General features: G+C 41.3%; 1 long non-coding RNA gene across 1 annotated transcript; it reads right to left on the reverse strand.

Moving 5' to 3' along the window:
• Window positions 1-3,751: 3,751 nt before the first annotated feature.
• On the reverse strand, window positions 3,752-7,858 carry LOC309348172. The gene is made up of 3 exons (XR_014159266.1): window positions 7,750-7,858; window positions 5,280-5,324; window positions 3,752-4,041 (listed from the first exon to the last, which is right to left on the reverse strand). It is a non-coding gene; the product is annotated as an uncharacterized lncRNA (long non-coding RNA).
• Window positions 7,859-17,319: the final 9,461 nt, after the last annotated feature.

Consider the following 17,319-nt stretch of genomic DNA (forward strand, 5'->3'; position numbering starts at 1 on the left):
CCTGGGAATGTCTGCTTGCCCTTCACCCCTTGCTGGCTTGGATATGTTGCACTAGCGCTGGAGGAAGAGAAAAAAACTTAAACACAATGCAGCAGAGTTCCCAAAAATAGACCAGAGGCAATTGTATTTCATCTAGCAGAGCTTTACTTGCTACTGAAGGCAAATGAGCATAATGGTCACAAATCCAGTACATTCAGGATGGGCACAGTCCATAAAAACAGTTGCAGCCCCTACAAAATCTTATAAACTTATAACCAGACTATATCTTAACACTAAGCATACTATGTACAGAACACCACACCAGAAGGAAGAGAGATAGAAAGAGAAAGAAAGTAAATCCCAGGCTCCTTCTGGCCTATATATATATATATATATATATATATATATATATGCAGGTTTTGGTGTCCTCGGGTGTCTTCCCGTGTAAAAGTTGGGGTGTCTAGGCGACGTTTCGACGAGGTCTCACTCGTCATCTTCAGGCTGGTGCTTTCGGCTTCTTGTTACTGAAACAGAGCAGGATCTCAGTGTTTGAGTTCCTATAAATACTGTAGAGGGGGTGTGGTGTATAGCCTCCAATGTTCTGGGCAGAGAGGAAGTTCCCAGGCTAGTGTGCCTTTTCTTCTTTTGTTCCTTAATTACTTGAGGAACAAAAGAAGAAAAGGCACACTAGCCTGGGAACTTCCTCTCTGCCCAGAACATTGGAGGCTATACACCACACCCCCTCTACAGTATTTATAGGAACTCAAACACTGAGATCCTGCTCTGTTCCAGTAACAAGAAGCCGAAAGCACCAGCCTGAAGATGACGAGTGAGACCTCGTCGAAACGTCGCCTAGACACCCCAACTTTTACACGGGAAGACACCCGAGGACACCAAAACCTGCATTCCTGTACCCGTGAAAATCTACGAAAGCATATATATATATATATATATATATATATATATATATATATATATATGGAAAGAGATAAGAGAACCAGTTCAAACCAGCTGTACTCAGCTTCCAAAAGGTATAACCCAAACAGTCATGAAGTTTCTTCCATACAGAGAAGCTTCCAGAACCCTCTTGAATTCATCAGAAAAGGAAAGATCTCTACACATCAGATCAATACTTTCTGCACTAAGAAATGCAAACTGACAGGATGAAGGATAGGACCATGACTGCATGTAGAAGTCTGGTTTTTACTGTTCCAAAGCGAAAGTCTATGCACATTTGTTTCGGCCCTACACAACAGTGTCATGTGGCCCTTGAAAGGTTGCCGTGGAAGGTACATGTCCCCTGAGCTGATAAAGTTTTCCCACACTGAGCTAGAGGCAGATACTTCACTTCTGTTCTCTTCCTCTCCCCCTGGAAATCCCCCCCCCCATTATCCATAATTGAGCTTCCTTTCCTCTTGAGTGGGCAGGTCTATTTGTTGTTATTCCAATGTGAAAATGCCCACACACATTCTTTTAATATCAGAGTAAATGTTAGTAAAGATCAGTGAGTCTCAGTGCTGAAGTCTGCCTAACTTATCACCTCTCAAATCGGAATTGTCCTAGGGAATCTACAAGACCCCCTGTGAGATTTTAAATACCATGTAATGGACATTATTACTCCCCTTGTCTCAAGTGCCTGTTTATTAGGGATGGGATATAACTGAGACAGTTAGTATCATTAAAGAAATGACCCAATGTCATTTCTTTCAAAAGTCCATGAAATAAATGGATGGAGATGAAATTAGCTGTGTTGATGGAATAATGACATGGCTGTTAGCATGATTTTAATTTAAATCAAAGCATAATCACAGCATTTACTTTTCTCCTGATCAAACGGCTTTACGAGTAGAAAATAAGGGGAGTCCGGGCAACATAGTTTTGACATTACATCTAGTCCATTTTCAATTAAGTTATGAACTGAGCCCGAGAATTTGAAACTTTTTAGTTACAATTCAGCTTCAAAACATTTGCGTTTTCCAAGTAACATCCTGAACTGGCTTGGCAGCTAAACAGAACATCTTGTTTAAATCGATTATTCATATTATCCACAATATCCATAAAACTTCATAACTATGTGAGCTAGATTGCTCTTAGAACCGAGTTAAAGTTCCTCACATTGTTCATAGAAATGTTGGTCAGTGCTGAAAAATGCCGCCCCTTTCTAGAAATTTTCTAGCACTTTATCTGAAAAGCTTTTGCTTTCCCATTTAGGTTGCTTCTGTTTGTCCTTATTTACAGTTCTCATTGCCCTCAGGGATGACATCACCTAGCCTTGAGATCAAAATTATTCCCTTGCCAAAGACTACATTCCTTCAGTGAAATGATATCCCAGTAGTGGGCAGATCCAGGTCAAAAGTTGGCAGGACCACTCCTCCCTCTCTCTCTCTCTCTCTCTCTCTCTCGCTCTCTCTCTCTCTCTCTCTCTCTCACACACACACACACACACACACACACACCAAAGTTGCTGCTCTTCTCTGCTGGATCTGCTGAGGACCAGATCCAACCCCAGGTTGGAGGTTCTTCATCTCTGATATGGCAAAATATGTTTGGCTAGATTGTTCCACATCACCTTAAATGCTTTGTGGCATCAGCACATCAAATGTAGTATTAAGACATTGCTCTGTTCATTCCACAATCTCTGATTTGGGGATATCAACAATTGGACTGATTCAGGAACAAGTAGCAGCCAGGGAAACAACGACACCATAAAATATGTTTTTTAAAAGGTTGATAATAGTACAAATTGTGTGTGTGTGAGGGCAGGAATCCTATCCCATAAAGTTGTCTGTTTTAACATGAAAATCAGAACTAGAAAAGCTGGTGATTAATTATGGCTGAAAACTAATAGCTTTCCTTATGCTAGTTAATGTAAACTGGAATATGAGCCCAGAACCAAAGGCCAATGATTTATTCTGATTTTCACAGGTCGTTTCCCAGAACTGCGAATTTAGCATTATTATATAATCTTTGTATTAATTTTCACAAAAAACAAAAACAAAATTGTTGCATTAAAGAAAAAAAATCCCATAAACTAAAACGTTTAAAACAACTATATAAACAATTGATTTTAAATCCACATTCTGAGATTACTTTAATCCTGTGACTTCCCTCCCCTCCCTCCCCTGGTTCCTTTGTATTATCTTCATTTATGCATGTCAATAAAATCTTTATCTCTAATTACCTCCAAGTTTACACATTATATATAACATTACAAGAGTTGGTTTTTTTAAAAAAAATCCTGCTAATGTATTAACTTGCATACATTGTTTTTGTAAATATAGCATATTATTATCTGGGTTGGCACAATGTTACAGACTATGTTCACACAATCAATATCCATGATTCTCAAGTGAAGTAAATTCTGTGTAGATAAGCCTGCTCTCCCTTCTCCCTCTTTCTTATAATCCTTTTTATTATATCCCTACCCTGGACTAAGTTATGTTCAGTCTGAGTGTGACTTGGCCAATTGCCACCCTATGCATTTTTATAAAAAAGAAAGCTGTGAAAGAATAATTAAATTATGATTACAGTTACAAGCCTATACAATGTTTCCTGAGATGGGAATAAATTCCATTGAACTCAATGGATCTTAATTATGAGTAGACATGACCCATTGGGTTGCATGACAGATTGTAATTCTCCAAAGAGGATGCTTACAACTTCATGGAAGAAAATGTATAGGGACTTTTAAAGGAAGTCTGGTTTGAATTTCACTTCACTTGGAAGCTTTTCTTCACACATTATAGAAGTGAAAATGGAAAACAGTGTGACACAGCAGGAAAACCATCCGGCTAGAGAAAGAGGTCTGTGGGAACTCAAAAGCTCACATACTGTGCTGTGAAAATTCATTGGCTATAATAAAGGTATTTTACTGAATTTAACTGGAAATAATAAGCACTGAGGTACACAATGAAACATACAATAAATATTGTGCGGAGAGGGGTGGCTCAAAAGACCCTGATAAATCAAAGGGAAATTGAAGCATTAACATCCTGAGAACCTCCAGGCATGAAGGAATGTTCTGCCAATTGCTTCACTTCTTATTATTTGAAGTACTATCCACTGAAAGAAAAATCATAAGTGGTGACAGTTAGAGGATGAATGGCGGCTAACAGATAGAGGCTGAATCCTGACAAGACAGAAGTATTTGGGGGTGGGCTAGTGTGGAGGACTCCTTGGTCCTGAATGGGGGAACTGTGCCCCTGAAGTACCAGGTGCACAGCCTGGGAGTCATTTTGGACTCATAGTTGTCCATGAAGGTGCAGGTCAATTCTGTGTCCAGGGCAGCTGTCTACCAGCTCCATCTGGTGCACAGGGTGAGACCCTACCTGCCCGCAGACTGTCTCGCCAGAGTGGTGCATGCTCTAGTCATCTCCCTCTTGGACTATTGCAATGTGCTCTGTGTGGGGCTACCTTTGAAAGTGACCCGGAAACTACAATTAATCCAGAATGCGGCAGCTAGACTGGTGACTGGGAGTGGCTGCCAAGACCATATAACACTGGTTTTGAAAGACCTACATTGGCTTGCAGTATGTTTCCGAGCACAATTCAAAGTGTTGGTGCTGACCTATAATGCCCTAAATGGTCTTGGCCCAGTATACTTGAAGGAGCATCTCCACCTCCATCATTCAGCCCAGACACTGAGGTCCAGTGCTGAGGGCCTTCTGGAGGTTTCCTCACTGCAAGAAGTAAGGTTAAAGGGAAGCAGGCAGAGAGCTTCTCGGTAGTGGCACCTGCACTGTGGAACGCCCTCCCATCAGATGTCAAAGAAATAAACAACTATCTGAAGGCAGCCCTGTTTAGGGAAGTTTTTAATGACTGATGTTTTATCACTATATATATATTCTGTTGGAAGCCACCGAGATGGGTGGGGTATAAATAATAAATTGTTGTTGTTGTTGTTGTTGTTGTTGCTGTTGTTGTTGTTGTTGTTGTTATTCCTTCTTAGCAGCCATTGCAAGATACCTCTCTCTACGACACAACTCAACATTCCTAAGAATTAAGGAATATGGGAAAAAAAATATGCAGTTGAAAACATTGACAATAAGACCCATGTAGGTGATCGGGGGGGGGGGTTCTAGACATTCAGAGGAATCTGTAAATATGGGTATTTCTTTTGCGTTGTTCTAACTCTGTGTTTGTAAAACCAAATAAAAAACATTTTCCAAAAAAGAGAGAAAAGAACCTGGGATCTTCTGCAATCCAAGATAATCTTTTTTCCACTATGCTACAGGCTACAGCCATTCTCTTCCTCATTACATATAGATTTTTGCAAGCATAGGATGTGCAGTAAATCCTACCTGAGAGTCTTGGTAACAGACAGTCAGGTGAATTCCACTGCGCTGCTAGAAAGAGAAAATTCAAGACTAGGATCCTCAACTTGTTTGCTGTCTGTGGTAGCTAACCTTAGGCTTGCCATACATCAAGAAAATTCCTGACAAGCAGGGCTTAATTACATATATATATATATATATATATATATATATATATATATGTAATATATATGCTTTCGTAGATTTTCACGGGTACAGGAATGCAGGTTTTGGTGTCCTCGGGTGTCTTCCCGTGTAAAAGTTGGGGTGTCTAGGCGACGTTTCGACGAGGTCTCACTCGTCATCTTCAGGCTGGTGCTTTCGGCTTCTTGTTACTGGAACAGAGCAGGATCTCAGTGTTTGAGTTCCTATAAATACTGTAGAGGGGGTGTGGTGTATAGCCTCCAATGTTCTGGGCAGAGAGGAAGTTCCCAGGCTAGTGTGCCTTTTCTTCTTTTGTTCCTTAATTACTTGAGAGATATCTTGAGTGATTTCTTGAGTGATATCCTGAGTACCACTTAGGTGGGTCATTAGGTGTGGATTAGTTGTTAAAGTCTTTGTGTCTTGACCTCTTGAACTTTGTGAAGAGTTTTCCTGAGAAGATGGCTGTACTGTACTTAGTTGTGCTCTGGCTTGGCTTCGTGTATAGGGGCGAGCTGTGGTTTTGTGGCTTGTGTCAGCCAGATCTGTGTAGGGATTGCAGGGGGGTGCAGCATCCGGAGGTGCCACCATGGATTGGCTACTGGATGGTGTCTGTAATTCATCTGTGGAGAGGGTCTGGGTTTGGGTCTGGTGTGGTTGATTGGTGTTGGCGTTCTGTGTGCCTCTGGATCTGGTGTCAGTTTTTGTGGGGAGGGCTAATTTCCAGATGTCTGGCAAGCGGGATGTGTCGTCACGCTTGTTCATGTTGTGAGGGTGTTTCTCTATCTCGATGGCTTCCATGATTATTCTCTTGTGGTGATGTTCCGTGTTAAAGAGCAATTTGGAATCTGCAAAATTAATTAGCCCTCCCCACAAAAACTGACACCAGATCCAGAGGCACACAGAACGCCAACACCAATCAACCACACCAGACCCAAACCCAGACCCTCTCCACAGATGAATTACAGACACCATCCAGTAGCCAATCCATGGTGGCACCTCCGGATGCTGCACCCCCCTGCAATCCCTACACAGATCTGGCTGACACAAGCCACAAAACCACAGCTCGCCCCTATACACGAAGCCAAGCCAGAGCACAACTAAGTACAGTACAGCCATCTTCTCAGGAAAACTCTTCACAAAGTTCAAGAGGTCAAGACACAAAGACTTTAACAACTAATCCACACCTAATGACCCACCTAAGTGGTACTCAGGATATCACTCAAGAAATCACTCAAGATATCTCTCAAGTAATTAAGGAACAAAAGAAGAAAAGGCACACTAGCCTGGGAACTTCCTCTCTGCCCAGAACATTGGAGGCTATACACCACACCCCCTCTACAGTATTTATAGGAACTCAAACACTGAGATCCTGCTCTGTTCCAGTAACAAGAAGCCGAAAGCACCAGCCTGAAGATGACGAGTGAGACCTCGTCGAAACGTCGCCTAGACACCCCAACTTTTACACGGGAAGACACCCGAGGACACCAAAACATGTAATATATATATATATATATATGTAATATATGTAATATATGTAATATATGTAATATATGTATATATATATATATATATATATATATATATATATATATATAGGGGTACTCTCATTTTCCTATTCATACTGCCCCTCAGTGAGGCCAAACAGATTCACAAAATGTTTAGGGGTGCTCCCAGAAAAAAGCACTGCTCAAAAAGCTTAAAATCACTAGTTTTGTGGTTTCCTAAAAAGAAGTTCAACAATTTTGGGGTCTTCCTAAAAAGAGCTTTTCGGTTGTCAGGAATTTTACTTTTTGAAATATGGCAACCCTAGCTAAGCTTGAGGATAGCTGCTAACTGACTCGTACCCCCTCTGCTGGCTTTCTTATACAACAACATTTTGAGATGGGTGTTGTTGTTTTTTCTTAAGAAGAAAAAATGTTATTTGTAATTAGAATATATCTTCTAAAATATACAGGAAATATCAATGGCTTCCCTTCTTCTCTTTCCATGATTCATTTTGCATAACATAAATTCCTGCATATTTTACATAAACACTAAACCATTCACTATTCCATTGTTACATCCATCAAAACTTTTTTACACTGTTGAATTTATCTTAATTCTGCCAATGTTTTCAAGTGTACACAATCTCTCCTCATATATTCAATAAACATTTTCCAAACTTCTTTAAATGTATGTTCTTCTTGTCCTCTTATTCTTTATGTTAGGTCCTTGGGCAAGGTGTTAGAAGTTGGCAGACTAGGATTTAGCAATCTGCAAATCTTTTAACTTTGATAATGCTGATACAGCTCCCAAATAACCTATTTACACTCACCAGTTATGAAGATCCATCCTGACTTTGTTCAGACTCTGTCAGACTGTTAACTGTTCCTCACTTTTTGATCATTTGAGCTTATCTTGTTTGTGACATCATGGATGACATCTGTAATGGTTGTAAGGGGATTACTTGTGCGTAAGTTGCCTTCAGTTTTGGTTAGATTGCCTGGCCAACCATGCTTTGGCTGACAGCTCACACTCCGTGGCCAGTCAGTCACTTGCAGAATCCGTCAGTGGGCGTTTCTTGAACCTCTTCCAGCATAAGAGCTGTTTGACGCCAAGTCTCCTCCTACTTTCCCTGCGCGGAACTCGTCTGCGCAAGTAAGGGGAAGGCAGAGGCGTGTCTGCGCTCTCCTCACTAGTCTCGGGTGAAGGGTCTTGGAGAAGGGTCTTGCATCACTTTGGAGCCTTGCCTCCCCCTCTCGTTCTGATGTCAGTTCCCTGACAACATCAGAATGCTATGTTTGCTTTCAACCTAGGCTACTGCCTCCATGCCAGCTGCAGGGACCAGTAAATGTAGGTAACTCAGTCTGACTATACAGCAATGTTTATTTTTGCTCTTGCAACTTTCCCCCAATAGTAAAGTTAGCATACTTCCCAAATAAATCTATTTATCATCACTTGTTACAAAGATTCATCCCGATTGTCTTCATACTCAATTTCGCAACCCATCCATGTGACTTTCTCCTCATGTCAAAACAGCATTGCCCCAAAGAGGGTGAAAAATACCCAAACGATCACATTTCAAATTTCTATTTTCAGGCGGCAGCAGGGAATGCAGACGGTATAAAATGGCCCTGTAATACGAGGCTGCCATCACAGTACAAAAGTGGATGAGTTGCACTATGATGAACCTAAATCTAAAACATAGCTCTCTGCAAAAGGACGATGAAGTTAAATCAGTCCGTTGGACAAATATCAAAATCCACAGTCAAACAATACTTTCATTAGGAACAAGCAACATGTCACAGAAAGCAATATTGTGAATCAGCCCAAACAAACATGCATAAGGCTAACTCTTTGATTAACAAGGCATTCAGAAAGCATAAAGTTTCCAAGCCGCTATAAAACTATTTATCATCACCTGCTATGAAAATCCATTTTCATAGGGCTCAGTCATAATGTTAGCTCTCTCACATTGCAAAGGCTTGGAACTCATCCTGCTTGTGACATCATAATGTCATGTTTGCATTGTTGTGAGGGCATCTCCATGCCAACCAACTACAGCAGCCAATAAACCTCTCTAATGCTCAGCCCAACAGTCCAGTAAGTTCATTTTAAAAATCTCCCTCATATCCAGAGCCTGAAGGATAGTTCTGTATACCTGGAATCCCAATTCCCCTTTCAAAACAACCAGTTGATCCTGTGAAAGTTTTCATTTCACCTGCTGTTTGTATTGATGCTGAATTGTTAGTGCATGTCAACATTTTAATTGAGCACTCCACCAGCACCCCAAGGCTGCGTTTATTATATATGTTAAATCATATATACTATGATATATGACATGGATATATGGGTACACAGGTGGTGCTGTGGTCTAAACCACTGAGCCTCTTGGGCTTGCCGACTGGAAGGTTGGTGGTTCGAATCCCTGTGACAGAGCGAGCTCCCATTGCTCTGTCCCAGCTTCTGCCAACCTAGCAGTTCAAAAGCACGCCAGTGCAATAAATAGGTACCACTGTGGCAGGAAGGTAAATGGCATTTCCATGCGCTCTGGTTTCTGTCATGGTGTCCTGTTGTGCCAGAAGTGATTTAGTCATGCTAGCCACATGACCCAGAAAGTTGTCTGTGAACAAACGCCAGGTCCCTCGGCCTGAAAGCAAGATGAGTGCAGCAACCCCATAGTCGCCTTTGACTGGACTTAAATGTCCAGGGGACCTTTACCTATTTGTGTGTGAAATCAGGACTGTTTTCCCTGCACACATCTCTTTACACTTGCATCAAACCATGTTTGCTATTTATCGCTCACGCCACAAGTCTGGAGAGAGAATTTTTTTCGCACAAGCCCTTTTTTGCTTCAGGCTCCCTGAACCTGAATAACTTTGTGTCATCCACATACTTGGGCAACTTTCTCACCGGCCCCTATTCCCACAGTTCAAGTTTTAGAAACAAGTTTAAAAGTGTCATTTCACACAATGGGCAATAGCTACAGGACATAATATAGATTTGAAATTCACAGCATGTTATTCCTTGAAAGAGAACTACCTGAAAATGATTTACAGAGGGTATTTAACTCTGAATGGACTTGCTAAGATGTATAAGACTCAATCAGTTAAAACAAAAAATTCCTTCCAGTAGCACCTTAGTTGGTCTTTAAGGTGCTACTGGAAGGAATTTTTTGTTTTGACTATGGCAGACCAACACGGCTACCTATCTGTAACTCAATCAGTTAAGTGCTGGAGATGCAATGAGGCTGAGGGTATGTTCTTTCATATGTGGTAGATTTGTAAAAGGGTAAAAGAGTATTGGGAAATAATTTATAATGAATTGAAAAAAAAATGTTTAAAGGTACTTAAAAAAAAGAGAGAGTCCTTTTTGTTGGAGATAATTCAGACTGAAATTCCCAGGTGTCGAAAAAGGTTATTTATGTATATGTTTAAAGAAGATTGGAAAATGTTTAATGAATATATGGGAGAAAATTGTGTGCATTTGAAAACGTTGGCAGCATTAAGATAAATCCAACAGTGTAAATAAGTTATGATGGATGTAAAAATGGAATACTGAATGGTTTAGTTTATATAAAATATTCAGGGATTTATGATATGCAAAATGAACCATGGAAGGTCAAGAAGGGAAGTCATTGATATTTTAAGGTTGTTCAAATGAATATTCTAAAACGTAAAATAGTAAAACTTAATAAAAATTAGACAGTGTAATTTTACAAAGATTTGGGCCACCAGTATATTTTCCACAGGACCACCAACGTGTTGAGTTACATTTCCCTGATTATTATTATTATTTATATAAAAAAGACTATATCTGAATTTTGCAAAGTTTTTCATTTAATATCAGCATTTAATATTCCTACTCCCAGCTTGGAATCTGTTACGAAGACCAGTAGGTGGTGCTGTAGGAGTGACCTTGAGTCAGAAATTTTCAAAGATCAGTGGATTCACATAGTTTATTTTACTGTTCAGCAAAGCTGTACTTTTAATGCTTGCTTTTGGGGTGTGTGTGTGTGTGTGTGTGTGTGTGTGTGTGTGCAGGGGATGTTTGTTAGGGTGTAATTTGATTTATTCTTTTAACAGTTGCATTGTTTATGTGGACCTGCTTTTGCTTGATTTTAAAGCTTTAGCATTAGGCGGCCAATATAAATGATAATTATAATTACTATTTCCTCAGTCTTCAACATGTTCCCACCACTAGTGTTTGAAGCCTAGTACACATGTTAGCTGCAGTCCATCTGTATCCTGTATCTTCTTGAAAAACACACCCGTGCTCTACTTGCGTGAGAACTGTAGATCCAGGCTGACTCCACCCATATTTCAAAATATTGGTGATCATTTTTTAGAGGCACCGATATGTTTGAATTCTGAACAAGTGCCCTTAACTATGTTGATTTTTTCTTTATTTTTTTGCAATTTAGGTTTGCATCCAATGCTAGTAGATGCAATAAAATTAATGAACATAACTAACTTACATCCAGTAATTTAAATGGATTTTGATTATATATTTTGTGGTTTTATATTTTGATTTTTTCCTCCTATGAACCTGTCAGGGGCTGGACTGAGGAGAAATGGTGGGAGCTGCCACCGCCCTTTTTCTGAACCTTCCTAACAGCAGAAGGACAGTATTGATTTAGAACAGTGGTTTGCAGAGGGGCATAGTCTAGAGGGCAGAAGCTGGAAAATACTGGGTGAGGAACAGCAATAAGAGGAAGGACCAGGAGAGAGATAGCTGGCAGATTCACTGTCCTTGGACAACATTCCTGACCCCCTCCCCCCTTAGCCTAAGACTAGAAGGGCTCAGAAAGCGTTAGAACAGAAAGCACAACAGCAACAAGCTCAGATTACCCAACATAGAGCTACGCATTCCTTTGTTTCTTGCTCTGATTACTAAATCACTTATCTGGTAAGAACTCTCTTTTCATTTGATCTGCTTATTTACTGCCACCGGGGCAGGGATCTGATTCCCCAAATCCTGACAAAATTGCTCTGAGACTTCTGGGTATAGGGTGGTATATGAATTCTAATCATCATTGTCATCATTTGCCATGAGTAAAACCTAGGTGGCTAGAACCCTTAGGCATCAATCCTGTACACACTTTATTGGGAGTGAGCTGTATTTAATTCAGTGGGGCTTTCTTCTAAATCAGCACACATAGGAATACATGAATAGTCTTCAATTCATTCCAGAGCAGTTCTTTTTAGGCGTGAACCTGCACCCCTAAAAAAGACCCCAAAAACCGACAAGCTTTAAAATATTATACTTGTGATATTCTGGGTCAACAGCCTGTTTTGATTCACCATCTTGCGGCTCCTCTTCTACTGGAAATTCCTTATTAAGAGAAATAATAGTTTGATGATGCATTTAGGTCCTCGCCTCCATAGCCCAAGGTACAGAAATGCTAAGCTCAGTGATAGAGCAACTGCTTTTTATGTAAAAGGTCCAGATCTAGACCCCAGGCATCTCTAAGCAGGGCTGGGAGAGACCCCTGCCTGAACCCCTGTGTGGATAATACTGAGCTGGATGGATCAATGGTCGGACTTCCTATGTTCTAAATGTTCAGGCTGAGTTATCACTGTCCTCTCAACAACTGTGTGAATTATATTAGTGTCAGGCTTCAGAGAATCCAGCCCCCCCCCCCCAAGCAGGTTGCCAAGAATGGATAAGACAAGGAAATTCTTACCAATGCGTTTTATTCAATATTCACATGGAGAGGCTTAGAAATGCAGCCTCCTGGAATAATGGTGTTGCTCTGAGTGAAATCCCACGCTCTTTGTCTCTTCTATTATACATCATCTGTGCTGGTCCCGAGGGCTAACCGTGCGGCTAGGTCCAAGTCCAGTCTGAGGTCGAGGGTTCAGTATGGTGGCTGTCCATCAAAGCTGAAGCAGGGTCCAAGGCAGGGAGTCAGGTGAGGTCAGGAACTCTGGCAGAAGAGCAGGACAAGGTGCAGGCAGGAACAGGCTACCAACAATGTTGCTCCTGCTACCTGGGACTGGGCTGGATGGCTTTTATCTGTGCCAAGGCATAGGGTGGCCCCAGTCCACAGGTGACTCGCCTCTCCTGGCCTGGAGGCGAGCACTCCTCCTGCAATAATTTAGTTCCCTCCGCCTCTCTGCCCTGAGCCTCTGCAGCTCAAGAGAGGCTGGAGGATTACCAGACCCAGAGGCAACCTCTTCTTCTCCTGACGGGGCTGAGAGTGGAGCACCTGCAGGCAATGGGTCCTCCATCCCCTCAGGGGCCAGAGCAGGCTCAGCTGGTGCCTGCACCTGAGGATCCAGCACAGGTGAGGACCCTTCAGGCTCAAGCCCCAGCTCCGGCTCAGCTGGTTCTAGAGGCGGGGACTCCTGTGCAGGCTGGGATTCCTCAGGTTCAGCCTCCAAGTCCGAATCCCAGGCCATCACATCATCCCTACGGTGGCTGATCTGTGCCTTCTGCCTCTGAGCTTTCTGCTCTCCTACTTTCAATACCCGCAAGGTTCTGGGGGGGGGGTCTTAAATGCTTTCTAATTATTATTTTTTATTATTCAACTTATACACCACCCTATACCTGGAGGTCTCAGGGAGGTTCACAACAAGACCACAACGTATAAAATAAAAACAAAAGCAGTAACCCAATAACCCCCTCCCCCAAAGCCACATTCAAAAAGGGTGTTGGATGTCAATCAGATCAACCAAAAACCTGGTTTAAAAGGAACGTTTTTGCCTGGCACCTAAAGGTGTATAATGAAGGCACCAGGCGAACTTCCCTGTGTGTTGTCTGGACCTCTTGAGGAGGAGGCACACAAAGAAGGGCCTCAGAAGATGATCTTGGGGTCTCAGTAGGTTCATATGGAAAGAGGCGGTCCTTGAGGTATTCTGGTCCTGAACCATTTAAAGCTTTATAGGTCAAAACCAGCACTTTGAATTGGGCCCAAAAACTAATTGGTAGCCAGTGCAGTTGGACCAGGATCAGTGTAATATGCTCAAACCATCTTGCTCCGGTGAGCAACCTGGCTGCTGAATTCTGCACCAGCTGAAGTTTCTGAGCCGTCTTCAGAGGCAGCCCTACGTATAATGCATTGCAGTAATCTAACCCTGAAGTTACCAGAGCATTGACAACAGTAGTTAGGCTATCCCTGTCCAGATAGGGGCATAGCTGGGTCACCAGCCGAAGCTGATGGTAGGCACTCCAGGACACTGAGTCTGCCAGCTTCTTCTTCCTGCTCCACTCCCATTATTTCCCAGCTTTCCCCCTCATCTGCCTCTGAGCTGTGACCTCCCACAAACCGCTGTTGTCAATCTATACTGTCTTCCTGTTCTCTGGAAGGGTCAGGCTGGGGAGGCGGTCTCTACCATTGCTCCTCTGCCCAGTCCCTGACTATTAGGCTGAACATAAAGTAATGTTCATGACTGATTTGAACTTACCCCTGAATATGAAAAACAGGTGCTGGGAACCCTACTCTGGCTCGAACCTGACTGAACATACATAGGAACATATTGGGCTGCAGCAAGCTGGAATTCCTCTTTGTTTTTCCGCTGGGTGGGGAAGGAAAACCATCAGATAAATAAATGCAGCTCCTCCTCCAAAACAGCTGATTGGAGGGATTCCAATTAGGGCTACAGGGCTATGAATCCAAGACCATTTTGTCCTTGTGATTTGCTATCCAGTTAGTGATATGTACATAGGTGTCTTGTCCTTCATCCATTCATTATGTGCAATCGTTTCTTTAAACATACATTATGTGCAATCGTTTCTTTGAACATTCTTTTTTTCAGCAAAAGTGAATGTTTTCACTAACGTTCAGGGAAAAAGGAAGAGAGCAAAATGCCTCGGACTGCAGCATTCCTTTAAACAACCACCTCTTAATTACTGTTCCTGATTAGTATGCAGGGCACACATTAAATAAGCTTTCATTTAATCCTTTCCATGCTATTGTTGGCTTTGACCCGCAGAGTCGTATTGATAATTCAGTTAATCTTCTTATTTGGAGAGATTATCTAATTAATTGACAGCTTGCTGCTGAAAACAAATACCAAAATGCTTTGTGACCACAAAGTCAGCTAACCCCACCCCTCACAAAACTCATATCTACATTTTGACCAGGGTGAAGAAAATGCAAATGTGTCGATTCTGCCTGTAGTTGGTCTTAATCAAATCTGAATAATTTTGCTAAAGTCAGATCAAGCACGCAAACCTTCTCAAGTGTGATTGGGGGGGATGTGGAAGATTTGCAAATGTTTTTGAATTGGGGCAGGCAGGCAGCTAGCTGTTGTGTTGGAGAATGTTTGCTGCCCAAAGACATAGGAAAATTGGAGAATATGTTTGCTGCCCAAAGAGCATGAGCAGATAGAATCAGAAGGTCTTTTACCACTTTTGTAACCAAGGTCAGTGTGGTATTTTCCTCAAAAGGAATGAATTTGAGCCATTTACTTACACTGGGAAAATTACTAAAGGAGGGATGAACTCTATCCCATGTCTTGCTGATCTCTTAGGTTTTTTCTATGCTCAATTGTGCATATATATTTAGTTCTCCATGTTAATTTACAAAGAAGAAGATAAAGGGGATCCTGAAAATTCAGCAGCATTTTAGTTAGAATTTCGTCTAATATGCAGTTTTGTATGCAACTTTGTCCAATATCTTGGTTTTGAACTGCTGGGATCTCAAATGTTTTGGCTCCAGAAGGCTGCAAAACTGGAAGTAAGTGTTCTGGTTTGTGAGCTATTTTTAGAAGCCAAATGTCCGACGCGGCTTCTGCGCTTCCAATTGAGTGCAGGAAGCTCCTGCAGCCAATTGGAAGCCATGCCTTGGTTTTCAGAAGTCTAATGAACTTCTGAAATGGATTACATTTGAGAACCTAGGTATGACTATATAGCACATTTTTGCAAAGCATGTTCTGCTGACATAATGCATCTGGGTACATTATTTTTGCTGATATATGTATTTTTTATGCACACTGGACAAATGTATTGCAAAATTCAGAGAAATGTGAATGTCAAAGAATGACTGTTTCCATTTGCATATTCTTTCAGAAATAGTGAATTAGGTAGGCTTGAAATGCAAACTGGATCAAATGTCTCCCCCTTCCTGGTTGAAATTCATAGATCAGTTGTGTAAAACTCCTTTTAAGTTATTGGCAAATGTGCCCCTTCCATTTTTAATATAAATAAAATTTCCTCCCGTGTTATGTCTCTGGTTCATTTACATTGATAACTCCATATGTGAAAAGTTAGGGTTTATCACATTCAGGAAGTATAAGCTGCACTTGAAATTTAACATTTAAACTTCTCTTCATAAACCTCAAAACCTTGCCACTACTGGTTGAAATCACAGCCTTTATTGCCAGTCACATTTTTATGTTCATGGACCAATGAAAAGATATACTCATCATTTACAGTACACAGTCATTTCAGTGCTTTACTTATTACATAATAGACTCCCATTTCACATTGCTGTTTTTGGTTTATGTATTTGCCACTCTGCCACAAGGTGATAGCCAGAATGAATGGTAGGCTATCTGTAGAGACATGGATTCTGTATTTTTTATTTCAGATCGCAATTCTTTGAAGCACAAAGCAGCAATTTTTTAAATATATATATACAGTAGCAGAATGGAGAGCTTTTTCTCCGCTTTCTGGCGATGTATAATCAAATGCTGTGAACAGATCAATGCTACCTGCGTAGTACATCACTAAGCAGAAAATGGAAAATCCAGGGTGCAACTTGATGCTACAAAAAGCAAGGAGATACCCCTAAAAATGGCATCATTCCTCTCCTCCTCCTCCTGTTCTGTAATGTATAGCAAAACTTGCCTTCTGGTAATGTATTTTTCCACTTCCTGCCAGTGGTAGACAATAGGATGGATGAATCTGTCAATTTTGGCTTCTCTCCTTTCCTCTTTTTTCCCATTCTTAAGTTCTGTTTACCTGATTTCCACATCAGTTTGTAAAAAAAAAAAAAAAAGTCAAGGGAAATATTCAAGCACACCCTCAAGTGCATTTCTCACAATGCGCCCCATTTTGTATGTAATTTGGCTTACACATTTTTGCAAGCAATTCTCCCTAATATAATACATCTCTGAATTTTAATTGCCACTTGTATGTGCATGGCTGTACATATTTTCCTTCTTTGTGCTGCTTTGTATGCTTTTTCAGTTGGAGGACTGCATTGGGAAATGTGAATTTGGAAGGACAGCTGTGTTTTGACTCATGTATTGATTAAAATGCAAACCAAATTTCCACCCCCAATCTCCACCAGAAACTGATGTAAAGCAGGGGGATACTGGGGAAAACAGTGAGGTGTCAGGAGGACATGGGCCAATGTGACATCATAGTACAGATCAACAGCTGGATGTTATTTTGGATAGTGGATCCTTGTTTTCTACAGGTTGCATTTGCAGGGTTAAATCTTGGGTTAATAAGC

Source organism: Podarcis erhardii, assembly GCF_964252035.2.
Source record: "Podarcis erhardii genome assembly, chromosome: 8".
In the NCBI taxonomy this organism is placed as follows: domain Eukaryota; kingdom Metazoa; phylum Chordata; class Lepidosauria; order Squamata; family Lacertidae; genus Podarcis; species Podarcis erhardii.